Raw genomic sequence first — 8,257 nt, 5'->3', positions numbered from 1 at the left:
GAGCGCTCTGATCTCTCTCTGGATTTGTGACGCTCCTCTTTTTTTTTTTCTTTTTTTTGAAAAAACCCCAAGGAGAGCGAATACAATGGTGGATTTGTCGAGGCTGTAATTGTGATTTTAGTTTTAGTTTTGTTCCTTGTCATTGTAGGTGAATTGTCTGGCATGTCGCAGCTGTCATCGAGGGTTTGTGTGTGGTGTGCGGTGTGTGTGCGCTCGCATACATGTAGGTCTGCGCTCTTCCCTCTGAACACATGCAGCCATTAGAACTGGCTGCTGGCAAACATTCAGCGACTTTTAAATTCAAATTGAGATGCCACCATTCGAAAAAAATACACCACCTGGTTCCCATTAAATCCACAAAATTTAAAAGTAATTAATGTTGAGTTTAGGTTATGAGGAAAAAGCTCAAGACACACAAACACACAGTCGGATATCACAGAAGTATTGAAGTTGTCACAGGAAAATCAACATTTTGGAGGCTCCGTCATTTTTCATTGTTTAAATTATGAATGCAGTGTGTGTGTGTGTGTGTGTGTGTGTGTGTGTGTGTGTGTGTGTGTGTGGTCATCATCAGTCACCACTACCCTTGAGCTGCCCACTGCTCCAGTATGGACGTGGCCACCCACACTCTCTGCCCTGCTCTACCATTTATACCAAGCTCCACATAATGGACCATCTGGGGACTCTGCATGGCTAAATCATTAGCATCACCACAAGTTCCTCTTTGTGCCAGTTACAAAGTGATTTTTTTTTTTTTTGTGCCATTTTCCAGCCTCTTGGCGGCTGATTCAACCAACATGTAAAGGTGGACGCAGCTAAGACAAATGTTGAGATTTGGTTCAGTGACCGTTTTAAACAACATGGCTTTCACGGGAGGCTGGGAATGAGTGTGAGAGCCTGCTGGTGGGTTTATTCTAAGAGTATTATAAATCAGATGTGACCCCACAGCTGTTCCAAGGCAGGTAAAGTACAATAAAAAGAATAAAATGTATGAAAGAAAACCAGCTGTTCTTGAAGGATGTAGCGTCTAAAATCAGCTGGTTTTGCAATAATAACTCTGCTAAGTAGTTGGTTTTTGACATGTGTGTCAGGAGAGAGCAATCATAAGCATAAACTGTGCCACCACCATCAAAACTGCTGTAATTTGAGTGAGGTCTTACCATTGAAAGCAGATGATTTCTTTCCTGCTTTTATTCTAAATACAATAGAGTCAAAAAGCCAACAAGGAAAAAATATGGAGAGGCTATGGAAGATACAAAAGATAAAGATTTAAATATGAAATTAAAACCTGAGCACATCAAACAGTGAATGCATGAGACCAGACCGGAGAAGACAGGAGAGGAGAAGCTCAACAGAAGGACAGAGTAAGACTTTGATTATTAACGTCCTGTTTTCATGCAGTGTGCTGCGTTCTGGTGGATTTAAGCTCTGGGCAGAACCTTCATCAGAGACAGAGTCGGGCCTCTCTGGCTGTGGTGAACACACTAACCACTAATATCAGGTTGGTTCAGCAGAGGAGAACAACAGCACAGCCACACTAACCAGACAGCTGCAGCTTCCTGCATCACAATATGCTAGAAGAGGGATTAGCCACTCAGCTAGCATAATAACAGCAACAATACTGATGACAATAGCACAAATAATTATCATAAGACCACTACACAGCTACAGCCACAGCTGCAGCCGTGGAGATATTGTTGTATATGATAGCTGATAGTCCGAAGAGTATTAGATGCTGGCTTTGTTTTTATAAACAAAAGTGATGTTTAACAGAGAATTGAAAAGATGAGATAAGATACACAAAATCTATTACATGAGGACGATTTGATAACAAGCCTATCGCCACACAGTGAGGCTACGCTGTGGCACAGCAGCGCTATGAGCTAAATGCTAACATCAGCTTTTTGCTCATTAGCTAATTAGCACTAAAGACAAATGCAGATGAGGTTGATGGAAACCTCTTTAGTCTTGCGGATACCGACGTACTGGGCTAATTTTGACCCGACGATGGCGCTAGATGCAAACTCAGGGAACTTATTACAGTTTGACCTCCAGAGACCTCAATTATCTGGTGTAATTTCACGGCAATCCGCTCGACAGCTGCAAAGATATTCGTAAAAAATCTAAATTTGTCGACCTCAAGGTGGCGCTAGAGGAGAAGTCAGGGGGTCCCCAAAGTCATGAATCAGAATCTGCCTTATTGACCGAGCATGTGTGCACATACAAGGAATTTGACTCTGGTTTAAACATTGCGTTCAATGTAATTGTACAGAAAAATGATAAAAGTCTGGACAATAAGTTAAATAGTGGAAAAATATATATTATAATTAACAATAAACAATACATACAAAGAAATTTACAATGTGTGATGACTCGTGTGGCTAAAAATAGCAAATAGATACAATAAGAGCGCAATACAAGTACTAATACCCCTCAATATCTCTAAATTTCTGTGGAGGAATGTTTCCCATCACAGACCTGGAGTTACATCAACTCTGTGATTTTATTCAAATAAAACCTAAAGACCTGACTGTGCAGCTTTAAATTGACAAAGAAAGCCTGCAACAGATCAGCCAAAGATATGAAACCACAGCACAACTAAGCCGGGATAAAAACTGTACACGTTTCGTTTCTTTAAAAAAAAAAAAAAAACAATCCGATGCTGTTGCTGGTTGGAAAATCGAATGTGAAATAATAGAGAAAGGCTCTAATTAAGGACCCAGTAAGGACGCAGGCCTGCTGCATCGCATGCATCTTGTGTGGCTCCCCCTAACAAATTTCATATTTGGTCATTTTATGCAGAAGGAAATAAAATTCATGAAACAAACCACTTAAGAGGAAACCATTTGAAGCTGTGAGAGTAATGTGAGCATTGTTGAAGGACATGCAGTGATTTTTTAATTAGCGTGCTTTGAACTTTGCGGAGGTCACGAGATCTAACGTCCCACTGAATACTCCGTGGCTAATTTGGTGCCTTATGGGTTCCCTTTATTATGTTGGACATAAGATGCTCAATATACTGTATGTCAGCCATGAAATCACATCTCCTTATAGTCAGAAATTACCATAATTGCATCTACTGCTGCAAGCACTTCGTCTACTACTACATCTGCAACTTATATGAGGGTCAGCAGGACGGAAACATGACATGATGTCTGTGAACTGAAATGCCTTGTGACTGAATGAATGAGGTTTTCATGTGGAGTAAATCATCCAGGTGTCCACGAGAGAGAGGGCTCCACTCGGTCTTTGTGGAGGCTGATGTGCCGTCTTATCCACAGGAATGACTTCCAAAATGTTTCTTTTATCCCGTTTTTCCATTTACTTTTGTATTGTGCACACAGTGGTGAGATATTCTGGTGTTTGAATGATCAGAGACTGCTGGTTCAATTCTGATGTGCTTAAGTTTGCTAAATTTTTACCAAAAGTCTGAAAAAGAAGGTCAGACGGACTATTTAATTCATTTTTCCATTGATTTCCTCCTTTTTCTGGTGATAACTTATGGATTGTGTTTTACACAGTGAGCTGAGTGTGAAAGCTGGTCGACATGTTTTTCTTTTTTGTTGGATTTTAAGGAAGCATTGTTGAAAATTTATAAGCAGCATTCTGGATGCAGCATGAGTTTGTGGTGTCTCGTAAGCTCATGCATGCATGACAGTGATAAAACTTGATTCATCAATTCATTGGTGCCTTGTGAAAATGTTCTTTACCTGGTAAAGACTTCTTAATTTCTTGATTTTACAAGACGACTTTTGTCCTCGCTGAGGTAAAACAGTGGGAATCGATATCATCACGGGTGAAAACGTGCAGTGGAAAAGAAAAGTTTGTTTCCATCGAGCCAAGCTGCAGCCTTGCGGTTCATCAGAGTGCGAGCGTGTGCAGAGCCGGCTGATTCAGATCTAATGTATCGAGCTTTAAATAGCAGGCACGTTGTCTCAACGCGGGGAGATTACACTCTTTTCAGCATTTTCTCTTTTGCTAAAGTGTGTGTTTGAGGCGTGCTGTGGTAACAGGCTGCGTGTGCGCGTCCTCCTGTGTGTCTCCGTGTGCACTTATGCATGTTTCTGTCTTTCTGTAGGTGTGTGTGAGAGAGAGAGAGAGAGAGAGAGAGAGAGAGTGTGTGTGTGTGTGTGTGTGTGTGTGTGTGTGTGTGTGTGTGTGTGTGTGTGTGAGTAGCGAGGAGTGAATGACTTGGCTCCACATCAAAGGGCCCGGCAAGTCTCTGCATTAACGAGGCCCTTTGTTCCCTGCCTCCCAGATTACAGCACGTCTCTCCCCGTGCTGCCAGTGAGCTGTGTGTGTGTGTGTGTGTGTGTGTGTGTGTGTGTGTGTGTGTGTGTGTGTGTGTGTGTGTGCACGCGCGCGGGGCAAAGTAACCTGTAAACCAAAGTCCAAGGTCTGATCCTTCTCCTCCTCATCATCATCATGCTCATCTAATGGAACCAAAAGGAAAGCTGATCTGAGGAAAGTTTTTCAGACAACCTGATGAATGAGGTTCATTTCTGGAGAAAAATGACATGTTTCTATTGTTGTTGTTTTATTGTCACGTTTTCACCCTGCATTATGTAATTCTTCTTCATCTTCATGTCAGTTATCTCCTCATTTTGGCCATGCAGACAAAGCCATGCAGCGTCAAAGTAGCGGTGCAGTAATTGTCAGTATCTGCTTTCCTATCACAGTAAACTGCTCTTGTGGGTACTGTGGCTCTTACGCAACACATGCAAAATAAACTCAACTACAGCATCATTAAAAAGTTCCTTCAAAACAGCAGAAAACAAAACCATGATATGAGATTTGTAAATACTCGATGATTAGTATAATGCAGCTGTTTCGAACAAGACACGTGTTGATTCCTGACTTGGATGTTGGAGGAAAAAAAGGGGCTAAAGCTGAGAGATTGGATTCAGCAGCAGTAGCTGAAATGCCATCTGTTTACAGATATTTAAAACCTGCAGTGCAGAAGTTTTGTGTGTGGCAGTGAGAGTAATTGCTGCCTTCAGATAGGGTCGTGTTTACCGTGTTCACGAGGAGAGACCACATGAACGCCCCCCTTCATGTGGTGCTCACGACCTTGTAAGTGGAAATTCTCTGAAAGTTTCCGAATGTGCGACTTGTGACTTGTGTGTTTGCTGACCTTTTTGGAAATGGTGGAGGCCAGGAAAGTCCATCTTTTGGTGGATGCTAAGTTAATACATTGAAATTTTAGTCACAGATTATCTTCAAAATTGCAGAATTTGTCTGAGGAAAACGCTGATTTTCCTCATCTTTTTTCTCTGTCCTTGCATTTCCTGCACTACGTTCCCTGCTCGCTAGCTTGCTAAATTGCTAGCTTCGGTTACATCGAGAAGCCAACATCTCACCATCGCCTAGCAGCAGTGTTCGCACGACTTAACCTGTTAACATCTAGCATATCATGCACACGACGTCCCATGTTGTAACCGCAAGCTCCAAGTTCCATATAAAGGCAGCAAATTACGCAAACTCTCAATGTGCTTATGACGCTGTTGCTGTCACCTACTCTGTCGCCATATTGCTCCTTCTTCAGCTCTGCAAACTGACCATTGCTGGTTGACTTAAAACACATCACAACTAGCACAGGAACATTACCACAGACACCTAAAAACGGTGGTATTAACCTGGCATTGTTAGGCTTAATCAGCATTATGTGAACTCTTTTCAGGGCTTGAATCTAAGGGATGTGAAGGTATGAGAATCTTCCTCAATGCTTTGAACATATGAAAACTACCAAACAATCTTCCTCCCTCGATAACCCTTCTTTCACTTTGATCATTCCTGGCTTACACTTGATATTTTCAGCACAATTACTGACTCCCATGCAGTTTATTTGTTAGTTGACGTGAACTTGGAGAAGTGAGACAGTCGACGCAAGCAAGTTATCAGCAACCTGTCGGGGAAGACATTTCAAAAATAATCTCCCAACTGCTCGACCTGCCTTCAGACCTGACGCTTCAACCTGCAAGATCACCTCACCTCAATCAGCTCAGTGACGCACTGAGACGCACTGTGTGTGTGTGTGTGTGGGAGTGTGTGTGTGCGCGTGGTGACACTGTGTGGCGCAGACGCTCTTTTGCTGCTATTTCCAGTCACTATCAGACCTGTTTTTCATAAGCTGGGGCATGATTTGTTAATGCGCGTCTTTAAAAAGTTCATGAACCGAAGCGGGCCCGAGTGGAGATGGAGCCGTTCCAACCACAGCTCGCCTGTTGAGAAGAGAGCAGACTGGGTGCAGAAGGCTTTTGTTCCAAACAGAGATATAGACGGTTCAAAATAAAAGAAAGGGAGGGTAATCTCCTCTTAACGCAGTGACGGCTAGCACAAAATGAAAAAAGGATGGCACTTTAGAAGACGATCCTTGGAACAGATTCTGTGAAACTCAGCAGTCGAGTCCTCTGTTGCCAAAGAAAAGAACAGTTTTATAGTTTGGATATTCGGTATTTTATTTATTTATTTACTTATTCCAGTTTGTGCTTTAAATTTGGCCAAATCTCCCATTAATCTGGAGGAGCATTGTCCGTTCCTTCATAATAAATATACTGATTCATAGCTTTTATTTTCATTATCAAACGACTTTATTTATGTGTTATTAACCAGAGCTGCGACATTTCTGATGTAGCTAGTAAATAACATCCACCACATTTCAGATCTTGCACCGCAGTCAAAGTCACATATAAAGTGTTTTGCGTCTTTGTCCACTGATCCTCTACTGAAGACCAGCATTGCGTTTTCAAAGCTCTTTTCCTCCACTGTTTATGTTTGTTGATTTCACCCCCAAAGCCCTCCGCAGATCTGTGCTATCAGCTCATAAATCTTTGATAAGGAGCTAACGAAGAGGTAAAGGGACTGCATTCTGCCAAATCAAAAGAGACAGACACATTCAAATCAGCAAACACTCAGCAAAACTAGAACTTGAACAAGCCTCGTTATCTGGCACAACATATCGAGTTCTCGCTCTCTTTTTTTAAATTTGGGCTTAATTTGCTGAGCCAGTGCGCGCCATTTTCAGTTTTCACACACGAGGGCTGAAACCAGTCTTTGTATCGTCGGTGTGACTGGTTTCACAGGGGAGGGTGCAGGTTGAGTGCTTTGCTCGAAGGCATCTTTACTGGAACTGCTGGAGGAAACTTTTCTCCCCCATGTCCCCTTTTCAGTCCCATGGTCTCAAGCTGTAACCTTAATTCTTGGTGGTAAAACTGTGCTGCAGCTGCTTCTCGTCTTCCCACCTCTGTGTGCCACTTCTTAAATAAGTGTTTGAAATTCTGAAATGATTCACAGGTTATTCAGCCTCCTACAGGCATCAAACCCACCCTCACAGGAGCACATGGCATTGCATCAATGAACGACTCAACTTAACCTCTTTGCTCAAATAAAAAGCTTTTTGCACAAACTCAGTGTGGTTTCTACATTTGACACACAAACTGTAGACATGAAACACAGCCTGGGTGACATATTAGTAGGATAACATCTGGTGAAGACCTTTAAGACGTGTGATTGATTTGATTAAAACCTGGTTAACCCTTATTGTTCTCCGCAGAGCCTAAACATCATCTTCTTGAACATTTTTTTGCATACAGATTGGTGGTTATCTGAAAATTTTAAAACAAACATTAATCAGTGTTTAATCTCACTGAAACCATTTTATTGTTGACTATTTGCTATTCGAGTAGATTAGTTCACCGTTTCGTAGCAGACACTGAGACACTAAATGAAACTGTTGAAAGGATTTGTTGAGGTTCCATATTGCTGACTGGATGCTGCCTTGAAGGACATGGTTTTGATTGTAGGAAAACTACCAATAAAAAGCACACAAGTGGTTCCAGTTAAGAGCTGTTCGCTTGGATGTGGCTTAACCCCAATGAAAGGACATGATTTAATTACTCTGCAGCTTTAATGCGCCTGATGTTTCTTTAGAAAGCACAGTATATAATCTTTTTTTGAACCAACTGTGATTCATCTTTGAAGAAAAAAACATGTTGAAGAAGGAACGTTTCCCCCACCGATGATTGAGGATTGCTAAGGGACTCATTGAAACGAGACCTTTACACACTGACGGTGGATTTCTGTGTCTTTTGCAGTGAGAAGTATTCATTTACACTGTTAATCTCTTTTTTAAGAAAACAAAAGTTTGGGTTGAAGAGCACAGGCTGTTATCCTGTTTCCTCTTATAGTTCCTATCACCACTGTGAGGATCCCAACCTTTAAGGCTTGTGGCCCCTTAAACCGAAGCAAAGTCTACTCG

This window comes from Chaetodon auriga, chromosome 15, assembly GCF_051107435.1.
Source record: "Chaetodon auriga isolate fChaAug3 chromosome 15, fChaAug3.hap1, whole genome shotgun sequence".
NCBI lineage: Eukaryota > Metazoa > Chordata > Actinopteri > Chaetodontiformes > Chaetodontidae > Chaetodon > Chaetodon auriga.
Note: the sequence above shows the minus strand (reverse complement) of the source record.